Here is a 14107-nt window from a genome sequence, read left to right as displayed (position 1 = left end):
CTTATCTTATGTCCGGGTGCCAAGAACAACTGAGTGATAAAAAAAAACAAACAAAAAACAAAAAAAACTCTTGAGAGGATTTACTGAACTCACTTGCCCCTCTTCAATAAATCAATGTCTCATTTGTGACCCGAGGTGAGTTACTGAACATCCTGGAGAACACTGTCAGAAACACTAACAACAAGAGCACCTGCTTGCTTATAAATATGGCTCAAACAAGGGGAAATAATTGAAAGTGCAGTTTTTCCACAAGCAATTTTCATCCAATTTTATAAATCTGTCACATGAATCGCTCAGTATTGTCTATTCCTTTTTCAAAGACATGTTTCAGCCAGTTACCTCATGGGCAACTGACCCTGAGCTGATGTCCATGGAGGAAGTGCATGACAAAGGGGTGAAGGTACGGTCAGCGGGGATTGCATTGTTTCTCTTCTAAAGAACGTTCATTTCACTTTCTTTCCATCAACCATTTGTCCTCATCACTATTCACTGGAAGCATTTTGTGATCTCTATAACCTTCAAATTCTATTCACAAGATGCCAGACAACTGTCAGCTAAAAAAACCTCCTCACTAAGGGTGAGTGATATGGCGCTAAAACATTTTTACAATATTTCAAGTTATGTTTGTTATAATGTGATTCCTGATGATATGATAAATTACTGAACGATGTACTAATTAATTTCCAGAGCATGCAATTGTAACAATATATGTTAGTTTTATACGTCAGCATAAACTTAACAATTTGTCTTTACATGATGCATTCAAGATTGATTCAGTAAAAATGAGTATTAAGTGAAGGTAAAGCAAAAGATTCTCATGATATGTTTGTACGTTATCTTGTCAAACATGTTTTTGGCTAGAACTGAATAAAAACAGCTGCTTGAAGGATAAATTAATTGATGTTTACACACAGCAATATAAAAGATATTAAAGAGGGAATGATGATGTATTATATATGGTAAAAGAGCTTTTGAAGGAGTTATTTTCTAGCAGCTCAGTGTTTTTTATAAACTGAAGATTTCTTTGTTTTTCAAGTGCAAAACTGGACATAATAAAGACATCCATCGATCTATCCATCCATCCATCTATCATCCATCTATCTATCCATCTATCCATCTAAGTTAAATTGATAATTGGTTAGTTCCAAGAATATATTAGTAAATGTTTATGTTCACCTTGTTCAGCTCCTTGCTTTTAGCTGTATGTCTTTCTGTGAATGAGAGCAACAAAAACTGCACTCAAACTCCTTGTAGACATCGTTTTTAAAGTTGATTCGGATTCTACAGGATAAGACGATGGGCTATGGTGGTACATTTGATCTACTTTTACAGGGCATGTCCCTCTCAGTATGATACACCAAAAAATACTTATGTCACATGATCTGGACCGCATGCATGTTAGTATGTCAGCACTCTGCAGGGATCTCAAGTGGTTGGGATTGTTCAGGTACAGTCTGACCTGCTGGAAGCCACTTTCTTCCTGCTTCATGGATATGTATATGTACATTTCCTGGTTTTTTTTGTTTTGCTTTTTAATAATTTCTAGCTTTCCTCATAATTACAAGCTCAAAATCTCCTAATTATGAGATCCTTTCTAGTAATTATAAGATAAGGTGTCTAATTTGTTTCTCTTTAGGAAATGCAATGACTTACGTTACAACGCCTGTGGAGCCAGTAGCAATAATGCTTTCAGCCATGCCCGTTGTTGCTGTGTGTAATGGTGAAACACCATTAGATCAACAAGTCCGAATATCGCCATTATCAGAATGGGATTTTTAGTTTTTTGTATCATATTACCAAAAATGCTGATATTATCATGAACAATATGTTATGGCACACCCTTACTCCCCATCTACAGCTGCAGCTTATCTGCAAGTGTTAGTGCAAAACATTATAAATTGGAATGGGAAAAGAAAGTGGCGAGAGGAGTCTGAGGACCTGGTTATACCAGTGTATTGGCTACAGTATACAGCAATATTCTGGACCAAAATCAATTCATTTTTTTATGAAATCACCACAATCAACAGATCTTCTGCCGGAGGTGAGGAAAATCCATGTGGAGCTGACATGTGGAGTTCAACATGCAGGAATCCAATTTCCCCCAAAATTGAAAAAAGTCTCTGCACACCCAAATATGTGAAAGGTGCATTGGAGGAAAGCTCACCTAGAATAAAAATGAAACTCCTGCACACCGTCTCACTTACTGCAGGTATATTTCTTAATAATTAATATCGTTATTAATTCACAATGAGACCAAAATTCTGTAAATTAATTAATATACTGGCAGTGAGTGAGACAGTGTGCTGCTGACCAATTTAAAATCACCTTGAGAGGGCTGACCTTTGAGAGAGGAGAAAGTCCAGAATAGAGGAAGGTATTGTATTAGCTCTATGACACCATCCAATTTTATATAACCCTGCTCTGCCAGAGTATAGCTTGCTTCATAACAGAGATGCAGCATGGTCTGCAGTGTGAGATTGTGTTTTGAACTATATTTGAGATGTCCTGACACCTGCCAGCCAATCAGATTCAAGTATTTCCTTTGGGCATGCTGCAGGGGATGTTTACACAGTGACTTGTAAGCTTTGGCGTGCTTGTAGGAGGCTGGAATACTGTAATTTGCTATTAGCATGCATGCTGTGACTGAAAAGAGCTGTGAATCTACTGGGGCTCAAGTTGCTATCTTACCCTCCCGCCTAATGCTGTTGAGTTCAGTGACCTAATTCAATGAGACATTTGTGACAAGAGGTGCCCACTTGATAACCCCAAGTGACATATCAGTAGCAGAGCTGCACACAGGATTCTTTCCTACACTGTTTATATTCGGCAGCCGTTGACTGATGCTGCCTGTCGAATGGGCCTTTAGATTTATGAAAACATGTCCTGATGTTCTTTAACAGTCATTTGTGGGTTTGTCATCTGTCTCATGTTTGAATCGGGGCTCTGGATAAATGGATTAAGAATACTTAAATTCCCACAGGGGATGGTAAGAACTTTAAAAGTTTCAGTTAGTTGCTAAAATGTTTTATACAGTGCAGTCTTACTGGCAAGACAGTCATAATACAACAAATTGCCAAAAAAAAATGTTGGCCTACAAACTGCAAACAAAATATGTTACATTTGTATGTTATTATGAAGCAAATATGTTGAAATTTCACACTTTTCTTACATGTTGTCAGGTTTAGGGACAAAAAACATCAAAGATCATATTTTGTCTTGAAATACTCAGTTTTGATGGCACAGTTCCAGTTCATAACACAGCGATGCCTCTGTAAAATACCACACCTGCTTTTTGTGCCACTATTTCAGCAGAAAACGCAGCAATGTGGCAATAAAAAAAACCACCCCCTTTTCGTGACACTATCTTGGCAGGAAATACAGCAAAGTCTTGGTTAAAAACAACTGCTTTTAGTGGCACTATCCTGGCAGAAAACACACAGCGACGGATCTCTAAAAATGAACAAGATTGGTGGCCTAAAAGGCACTGGGAAGACAGCAATGACTTGGTAAAAAGAAACTGCTTTTTGTGGCATTGTGCCGGCAGGAAATGTAGCAATGTCTTGATAAACACCAACCACTTTCTGTGACACTGTCCGAGCTGGAAACACAGCAAAGTCTTGGCATAAAAAAACTACTTATGGTCACACTACGCTGGCTGGAAGCGCCACCATGTGGTAGTAAAAGAACAATCTGCTTCATGGCACTATCCCAGGAGGAAACAAAGCAAAGCGTTCGGTCACACTATCCCGGCTGGAAATGCAGCAAGGGCCAGGGAAAAAACAAACGCTTTTCATGGCACTATCCTTGACTGTGAAAACGCATCTATGACTTGCTTTAAATAACAACTGGTTTTGTTGTTTGTTGGTTTCAAACCTCCCAATGACAAAGTCAGCTCTTTAAACTGTGTCACTTTGGAAACCTTGATATGATACATATGAAACACACAAATTAAATGTACTTGTGGTTTACAGAAATGTAGATTGCCAACATTTTCAATCTTTTGGTTGATAAAGCTATATATTCAGATTTGTATGTTATTCACAGGCTATCTGTCATACTAAAAGCTTTATGCTTCTCTTTTGCTGGGTTTAGCATCAAATAACATCATAATAACATACAATTTTATACGTAAATACGGACTGCGAGGCAGGAGGCCAGACAGTGCCACTAAGTATTATTATTGTTTTTTAAGTTTTTCAGCTTTTCTCTGTAGCTTTTGCTTTATTCTTTGAAACTAGTATGCATTTTTTAAATGGAGTAAAGCAGCAGCCTTTACCTCTAATGCATTCATGCTTTGTCAACTCCAGTTATCATTTCAGCTGATAATAAATCACCCCAGGATCTCTGCTGCACCACTGATTATCACAAGGAATTATTCAAGGACTAGATTACAATACTTACGGATAGGTGGATAGTAATGCCGTTTTCAAAGTGCTATTATTCAAATAAGAAGGTGACACCATAAATCACAGCTTGGATCACATGTAGAGTCAAGCAGATCATCCTACCCGCATTAGGAATATACTAAAATCCAAAATAGCCTACAGTCATAATACAAGTCTGAGAGAATATGCATCAATATGTAAAACAGGATATACCTAAAAAGAAAAACACCTGGCAAAAGTTTAAAATGTATTTTGAGAAATTGGGTGGATTACATGCTTTGTTTTCTGTGAATCCTTCCTTTTTAGCTGGGTAGTTTGAATCCAGGCCTGGAATGGCGGGGTCCGCCTCCAACAGTAACTAATAATACATAAAGAGGCAATTCCACAATGTAAATGAAAAGACCTATCATAAATACTATCAAAAACAGGATTTGATTTCACGCAAATCTCAAGGATTATAACTTTAGGTCAATAATAAAAGCAGCTCATATTCTCATATCTCAGCCTGCATTGTTAATGCCGACCGCCTGCTGTGATCTGCATCAGAATAAATATATGCAGCCCACAAGATTTGTGTCGCATCCCACCAGAGCCTCAAGATCCCACTCTCATTGCAGCCCCTCTATGCAAACACATTTACACATGCTAAAAATGTGAAACAGAAAGAGGGAGTTGGGTTGAAATGCAAAGTTTAGTTTCATATTTTGAATATTCAAATGATATTATGTACTATACATATACTAAAATGTTTATTCCCCAAAGGAGACACTGACTTTAATAAGTTCCACAACAAACAACACTTCAAACTTTTCTACAGACATTATGTTCTTCCTCTCCTATCCCTCTGCTCTCTCTATACTGGTCTGTGGTCTTGCTGGCTTTGTCCCCAGGCTCCTCTGTACTTTCTATATGCAATAAGTGCTTCAAAATGTCAACTTCTTATATCTGCAGTGACTCAAAGCTAGAACTATCTTCTCATTAAAGCTGTAAGGCTGTTAGAAACTCAGGGGTCCCTTTCATACTGACAAAGGACTGTCTTTACAGCTGGACTATTTCATTAACTTCTGCTTTTGTAGAAGTCTTGTAGCTTCTTGTTCTGAGAAAATGGTTGGATAGTTAGGACTCTATATGACTTAAGATTGAGATTTCTATTCTTCTTATTGAGCGGCTGAGGTTTTAAAAAATTCATTTAGACATTGGAGCTGATATGGTGGAGAACCTTAAAAATGCTTTTCCTCTTTTACGCTTTCGAAAGAAAATAGCATTTACACAGCTAAACACAGCTTGGTGTAAAGATGAGATTTAGCCCAGTGTTCATCAGGTTGCTTTGAGGAGATGTATTTTCAGGTGTGTTTGGTTTTCTCTCTTTTTTTTTTTATTTTTTGGTGGATCTACTTAACAATCTCAATAGAAAACTGAAACTTTCCTGTTCTGAAACAATGCTAGGTTCAACTATGATATGTTTTGTTATTACTGGTGGTTGGCACTTCAGCTGCTTGTACATATTAACCCTTTGAAAAATGAGCAAATTGGTTTGATTCCTTTCAAAAACATTGAGAAAAGTCAATGAGAAAATGAAATGAAATGGAATTTAATTTAATTAGCAAAACATTAGTGGAAAAAGCCCCACCAAAAAACAATAGAATAACCTGAAAACAAGCAAAAAAGTTAATAAAAAAAAAATAATAAAATGTTAACATAATTTTAAATATGAAATTATTCCAATCATAAATATAGTCAAATGGATACGTTTCCCTTTTTTGGTTACTTTTGCAATAATCCTCCCCTTTTAAAACTAATTTTAAGGTAAGGTTAGGAACATTTTGTGGGACACTTCTTGCCAAGTTGGCCATTGCCTTTTTCCCATCTTTTATAAAGAAATCCAACCAATTTGCTCACGTTTCAAAGTCAGCACAAGAAAACTGATGTCATTCCAGGTTTCAAGGACTAAAGAGTATTGAACAGGTGAAAAGGTACTCAGGAATGTGGTGTTGGTTCAATAGTGATGATTTAGTACTGTAGTGTTTATCTTGGACTTTCAGTACACAATATGCTCTAATATATTGCAGCCATTTGGGCTCACAGGTGTAGAGGTAAAAGATAAGTGGCAAATATTATATATCAAAGGTTTCAAACAGTGAGGAGAGAGAGAAGCGAGGCAAAGACACTGTGTGAGGCGAAAAGGACAGGTGCAGGTGCTCTGAAGAAATTTGGCCCGCTTTTCAACACATATGGTGGCAATTAAGGTACTTAAAAAAACCTTAGCACCTGACTGCAGCAACTTCTCTGACTCATAACTCAGTCAAATCTGAACACACACACACATCATAGAGATATTTTTAAATTCAAGGTGACTTACACTTTCCTCGCGTGTAGTTGTCTCCGACGTCCATCGAGAATAAACGTCCATAAATCCACTTTGAATCAGAGAAAAAGACACTCCTCGTGACTCCAAATCGTCCTCCATGATTAACACATTTGTAGATTTTCTTCCGCATCAAAATAATCTACTTAGAGTTGTCTGTGCATCCTCAGGCGATGATAGCCAATTCAACATACTATTAATGGTATCGGTTTGCCAAAATGTCAACAAATATCGAGTTTAAACTGTACTTCACAGAATAATTCCTCCACGACATTACATTTCCTGTTTTATGTCGCAGGAACGCGCGCAGAATAGCGCAGAGGGGGACGCTCGAGCGCTCAAGCACCTTTTGAAAACCCTCAGCATCCCCTGAAACATTCCTCTTATTTTTTTTAAATTATTTTTTAACAAAATATTAAAATGTGAGTTAAAATAGTAACAGGGGTGTACAGGTAATCTAGAGTAATTTGCAAAAATTGACCTCGGTCGACCCCGTGTTCTGATTGGTTGCTCAAAGATCACGTGACAGAGCCGCTCTGTTTCTGCGTCACAAGCCAGTTTTAATATATTAGCTAATTAGCCCGTTAGCTGGCTAAGACACACGCCAAGAGTAATATTAAATGTTAAAGTTACGTTATTATGCTGCGTGCTATGTTATGGATACATTTAACTTTACCTTACACCGACAGAGAGGGTGGACGTCGACTCGAATGCACAAAAATGTCACCACATTATGAAGTAAGTGATGGTTATTTGTCTGAACTTTTTCCTTTAAAAAAACTTTAATTGTCAACGCGCCGTATTAAAGGTAAAACAACACCGAGATTAACATTACTGTCACTTCTGTTTTTAAGGCCATATTAGGATGTTTTTCGGACTTATTCCAGCTGTGGAGCTTCTTTTGGACATTGCCTGTCACATCAGTTGCATGCAAACAGAGTTTTTCGGGGTTTTTTTGCGGCTAAAAACACCTGAGGAGAACCAGCAACATGGCTCTGCTGACCTTCAGCCCGATAAGAACTACTACGTTAAACTGGACATTGTGGCTGTGATGGACAGCTTTGCTTCTGTGACCGGTGAGTACATATTTTTGCTATTAACTGCCCCCCCCCAACAGCTTTACTTAACAAAAAAATGTTCAAACTATGTTAGGGAACAAGAACATGAACAAACATGAGAGAACAAATCATTGGCCATAACTGAAATGTTATCTTTATTTTGACCACTTGTGATGATGGTAAGTCATGTGGACGGTTGATGCACTTGTGATGTGGTTCAGCACAGCCCAGTGTGCTATCTTGTAAGTCGCGATGGTAATTTGGTTGTTAATTAATTTATTTTTTAAATTCATTTATTTTATTTAAAAGGGACCGTGTACAGTTTAAAAAATAAATGTCATCATTTGATACAGAGTACTAGATTCTAGTTTAGACCTAATTCGAATCTGCAGTCACAATGACAAGACAATATAAAGTTGTACAAGAAAACGAGTGAAGAAAAGACACACAAAGGACAAATAATACACACAATAGCACATGATATAAAATGATACAAAGAAGACACAACACAGACAATACAACATAAAACTACCAAAAAGCACATCACCAAAAAATACAGAACAAAAAGTTACAATAGCACATCACAAGTGAATGCTTGTCCAATTAAATCAAAGTTATAAAGTTCAGAGTTCAAGGTGAGTGAGTACAGAGCTGAGCAGCTTTTAACTGTCTTTTCAAGGTGGTTTTGAAAGTCCTGATAGAGCTGCAGCCCCTCATATTGTCAGGCAGAGTGTTCCTCTGTTTTGTAGCTTTTACAGAAAAAGCTGATTGCCCAAAAGCAGTGTGATGAAATGGTATGTTACAGTCCCATATGGGGATGATGGTTGTCTGTTGAAAATGGTTGTTATGTGCGGGCTAAAACCTATTACATTTCTTGAGCACATAGAATAGATTATGGGATTAATGTTGTGAGCATAATATATCACTTTTATGTCTCAGATAATGCATTTGAGAATATTTTGTGTTGCTTCTGACTATAAAAAAAGTGATTTGCTGCCTGTGAGTTCAGGCTTCAGCTTAAGTTTTTATTTTTCATTTTTTCATAGTTATCTAAGCTATTTTGTCTCGAAGATCCGATTCGCTGTTTGGTCTGAAAATGGTGAAGGATGCTGATGATATGAGTTTTCTGTGATGGCTTCTGAAGGATGGAGACACCTGTTAAAGCTTCAATCAGCACATCTTTAATATGAGTATAATATGATTCCACTGCAGAGTATGGATGCAATAGGATGGTATAATTAAAAGAGCGCAAGTCAAGACTCAAACCAAGGAAGACAATGGATGTATGAATAATAATAAAAAGCCCACAAGATAATGGAAATAAAATTTTGAACGACTGAACAAAACAAAAGCTTCCAGAGAAGACAAAGAGAGCATTTAGTGGTCTATGCAATGACAGTTTGTGATGTGTACGTCATCATCTATTCACTGAATCTATTTCCATTATTAGATTTTTTTTCATGAACACTTTCTAAGATAATAATCACTTTAATTCAGAAAAAACAGGGCAAATACATGTTTCTCAAGTAAGTGCATTACACTGGGTTCACACTGGGTGCACTGTGCACTGTGAAATCTGTCAGTCTTCTGTAGAGCCCTGCCAGCTTCCTCTGGGGGTCCATGATAACCAGTTGGGCTGTTCACACTGGACACAGCACTGAGCTACACAGCTGGCTAGCAATCTGGATAGTTCTGGCATCTGGTCTGTTTTTTCCCTGAGTGAATCTGGCAAGAAACATGCTGATAAGTTATCATGAATAATGTAAACGATATAGATATGAATCATCTGATTATTAGAAATAATATAATATGCATCCTATGCTTCCTTATACTGCATATTTGTCACTTGTGTCTAAAGAGAGAGACTGGAGTGACGAGCAGACACACACGTAACAATTGTCATGTCCCAGCTCCTCCACATCCAGTGGGAACATAGCATTACGCTTCTGTACGTGCATGCATGTAATGCTGGTTTGATCAAATGGAGAAAAAACACCAGTCTCATTTATTTGCCTGACAGACTTTGAATTCACCCACTGACGATTCTCTCTGATATCAGGCAATCATTTTATGTCAGTAAATGGTGCATCATAGTAAAAACATACTTATCAAATTGTCATCATATTTCGTCATTTGTTTTTCAGGACAAAATGTTTAGAACCTGCCATGACTAATTAAGCCCCCTTTAGCTCCCCCAACCACAATTATCTGCATGTAGCTCTGTGTGCCCAACAGCTCAACTGTAAACTTTTGCACTTAAACAACAGTCAGCAGACTTTCCAACAAAGAGCTGCCGGTGCTAGCAACAAATAAACATAAATTAAACATATTTTGGCAAAATTGTAAGTGCAGTATATATTGAGCAAATGAACAAACAGTGGGGATCATGCTGAGATTTGAAACATGTTTTTAATACTTATTTTGCCTCAGTGGAGTCCATTGTAATGCTGTAAATAAAAGCTGATTGCAACAGTTATCCTCCACTGAGGAGCAAGCTGCGAACATTTCAGAGCCATCTCTCATACAGTGAGTGTTTTGTTATTCTTGTTTCTAAGTTACAGAATGATGTGTTTCCATGTGGTTTAAATTCAGAGGTATGATGTAGCCCATGAGTAACAGAAGCTAACGATAAACTAAAAAAAAATAATAATAAAAAAAAGCTATAGAGGTCACAGTGAGGTGTGAACCTTAAATGTGACTTACCGTGACATCACATTAGAGGTGATGTCACGGTACTGTCAAGGACTGCAAAAAGCAAAACGTATACAATGCAACAGTAGCTTTGCTGAGGCTTTACATATGCACTGATCTGTGGAGAGACAAATTATTTCCCTCTCTTCTCACTCTCCAGAGAATCAAAAATGCTGAAATGTATTCAGCATATAGATGAACTTTTGAACAGCAGAAGCCCCGTTAAGGTGGTAAAGAATTAGGCAGCGCCAAGATCTCTCAGGTCCCTTTACCCTTTCTCCATGTTCTTAAGTGATAACAGCAACAGACAATGTTCACGCCTCATTTCATTTCATTATCGCGTCCCATTCGCCTCATCGCCTCAGTTCCCGGACTGGTCTTTCATCTCAGCATGCGGGCAATCACTCATAGCCAGCAAACATAATGGAAGTAGGGGGGATTGTCTAATCAAAGGTTTGTGAAACCAATTTACCATGCTCTAGAAAGGGTACTCCAGAGAGAATGCACCCACAAACTACTGTAGATAGGGAAGCTGGCATAATACTATGTGAGAGGCTGCAATTTCAGTAATGGTATAGACTTTGAACAACTGTCTGAGGCCGTTAATTAGCAAGCGAAATGTGATGCATTCAATTCATGTGGAATACAGCTTGTTATTGGTGAATACATAATATCATGAGTGAAGGCTCACTGCTGCTTGCTTGCAAGAAATGCTTATTCCTAGGTAGGGCTGGATATTGGTACTTGATTCTTTTAAGGCATCATCAAAATCACCAAGGATTATTGAAATTTCTCCAGTTAAACAATAACCGGCTTGCTTCAAGTCAAGCAGTCGGCTTTTTTGTTGTTGTGGTTTTTTTTTTTTGCTTCTTTTTGTAACACAGGTAAACTAACTACTACAGCTACATTTTCTTAGGGTTTTTTGGTTTGTTTTTGTGTTTGTTTTGCTAGTCAGTGTGCTGTACAGTACACCTCTGGGGTTGTTTCTGTCCCCAAATTTTGCTGCAGAGTGAGTGCTCTTGACCTTTACAAAACTCGCAGGTACATGCAGCTGTGGACGTGAAGACAGCGGTATGGAGGGAGAGAGAGACTGCAACAAAACATGAAGTAATTGTGAATTTAAAACTCACAGCAGACAATGCAATACAGCCACCTGGCTTTTGTTTAATTTCTAGTGAAAGCAAATACATTGCTCATTTGTGATATGTTGTTAGACATCAACAACATATCACAAATGTATTGCAATAGCAACATATTCGTATTGAACTGCTTAATCTGATTTGACATAAGTTTGAGTCAGGTGCAGCCCAATTTATTGTTCCCAGATGTGAAGAAAAGTGACTATTGGTGTGGTTTTGCTCGTAGCACAGTAAACAGAAGTTTAGAAAAATTAACCTATAGACCTGTCTGTGGTGTAGTGAAGTAAAGTGTGGCATATTTGATGGATTTGGCAGTTTAGTGTGCCGAGGTGCCACCAAAATGTTTTAAAGTATGGTTATGTGAAACACTGGTGGTGTCTTCGGGCTTTTTAAGCAATTGAATGCTGCTATTCACATGAAGGGTGTTAAAAAAAAGTATCTAATAAGTAGTATCACAGTCACTTTAGGGATGCTTTTTTTGTTGTTTAACTATACCCAGCTGCATCATAGCGTGTATTGTAATTTGAGCTCTCATTGTGGATCCATGAGCATCGCAGGATTTTTTTAGGAGAAAAGAAAAAAAGAAGGTGCAGTGGGTAGTGTGACCTGTGAAGGTCAGTTTTTCTTCGGCCCCTCATATCTCTTCATTTGGAGGACTCATTGAGTATCACCTGCTCGAATGGAACGTGGAAAGATGAATGTCCTAGCCCTCAGATTTATAACATTTATCCAAACACATCAGCCTATATACTTGCAGTCCTTGACTTCAACCCATCTGGAAAATGTGCTAGTCATTTTTTTTCATTATATGAACGGCATTTTGTTTGTCAACACATATCTGCACAGCTGATTAGACATTTTTTCCATCACTCAGTTTGACACCTGTTGTGTCAGAATCCTGATTTAATCCAGTACTTAATCTGTGGATTTAGTCTGTTTTCATTGTTCAAAAATAGGGTGAGAAAGTCCCTCTAAGAAAACTGTGAAATTGATCTGGCACCCACTGAAAGGCATGTGGAGAGTTCGCTGATTAAAGGAGACATCCCATCCCTTCTCCTGACCGCTGCCAACCTCTGAGCTCTGGACTAATAGCCATCACTGCCACTTTTTTAACAAAGAATGGCTTTGTTTGCTATGATTCTTTACCTTTATTAGTCACACTCAAGCGCAACAACTTAAACTTTGTATACAACTCAGAGCAACTTGCTCCGTGATTATGATTCAGTGGCTGTGTCCCCAGAATCGATCGGCAGTGTAAGATTATCGGCCTGCAGGATTGATGGAAGATATGAATTATTAGGTGGAGAGGAAAGTAATATTGGAGGACGGAGGATTGAAGACCAGCAGCAGAAATGACCAATGACTGCAGTGCTGTAGTATAAAACAGACATTCATGTGATTTATAAAGTGAAGGGAGGCCCCTGGAGAAAGGCCAAGGCTTATGCAATTAGACCAGACTAGTGAAGCCCAACCTTTTCACAACACTCGGCCACTTTTAAGTCCTTCAGTCAGAGAGAAATTTGCTCCACTTTACTTTGATGGATAATTTTTCAGGCGCTGTCACAACTGCATCAGAGCATGCAGTCTCAGCCTCACCGTGCTGCTAAAACAGTCAGCTTCACTCTTCAACCCCGGGTCCTAGAGATTACGCTTGTACACTAATTTGTTTGGAAGAATGTGTTTTGAAGGAAACATAATTGCTACCTGGATTATGTTTTTTCAAGTCCAGTATTTTCTGTGTTGTTGTGCCACACAAGCGGTGGATGATGGGTGTACGAATCCAACTTTGAAACTAAAGACTGGGGTTTAAATGCTGCATGTACTTTGACTTAAACAGAAAACAATGAAAAATGGGTTGTCAGTAAAGATATTGCTGACATGTTCTGTATGAACATTTTGCAGCTTTGCAGCTACATTTATTTCAAACGTTTCCACATCATGTTAGTGATAAAGGTCCATGCAGCATTACTTTTCTCCCAAGGCACATTTGCTTTCAAAAATTAGTTTAAAAATGATTTCTTATGGCAGTGAGTGGCTTTGCCAACATTTTCCCTATATGCATTTAGCAGCGGCTCTGCTAGTATACTGCTAAATGATTCGAGCCGCTGCTATATAATTAGCTCAGAATCAGAATCAGGTTTTATTGCCATTGCCAGTACATTTACATATACAAAGAATGTGACATGGTGTTTTGGTGCGAAACAACTAACATAATGAAAGAATACAAATAGTGAATTTAAACAGAATAGGACATAAGATAAGAAAAATATATAGAAAAAAAATTAAAAATATAAAATGAAAAAATAGACTATAAAGAACACAAGACATATGTACAAAAGGTGCAATAGAAAGATTGCACAGTTGTGCAGAGTTGGAGTTACAGTGCAAATATCTTAAGTCTAAATAAATAAGTAAAGCTACAGTTTGCAGTAAGAAATAGTTTGAAGGTGGACCAGAAGAGATGATTAG

At 37.8% G+C, this 14107-nt stretch overlaps 1 long non-coding RNA gene across 3 annotated transcripts in view; it reads right to left on the bottom strand.

Moving 5' to 3' along the window:
• Positions 1–7206, bottom strand: part of LOC148188566 (uncharacterized) — a 154013-nt gene extending 146807 nt beyond the window's left edge. Inside the window, exon 1 of one of the 3 annotated variants that reach the window (XR_015777707.1) lies at positions 6745–7206. This is a non-coding gene — a long non-coding RNA (uncharacterized LOC148188566). The remainder of the gene's footprint in view (positions 1–6744) is intronic. The other 2 variants (XR_015777708.1, XR_015777706.1) reach the window with 2 other exon arrangements.
• Between the last annotated feature and the right edge of the window lie 6901 nt (positions 7207–14107).

This window comes from Plectropomus leopardus, chromosome 10, assembly GCF_026936395.1.
Source record: "Plectropomus leopardus strain MGB_pleo_1.0 chromosome 10, ASM2693639v1, whole genome shotgun sequence".
NCBI lineage: Eukaryota > Metazoa > Chordata > Actinopteri > Perciformes > Serranidae > Plectropomus > Plectropomus leopardus.
The sequence above is the reverse complement of the archived record's forward strand: the minus strand, read 5'-3'. Positions and strand labels throughout refer to the sequence as shown.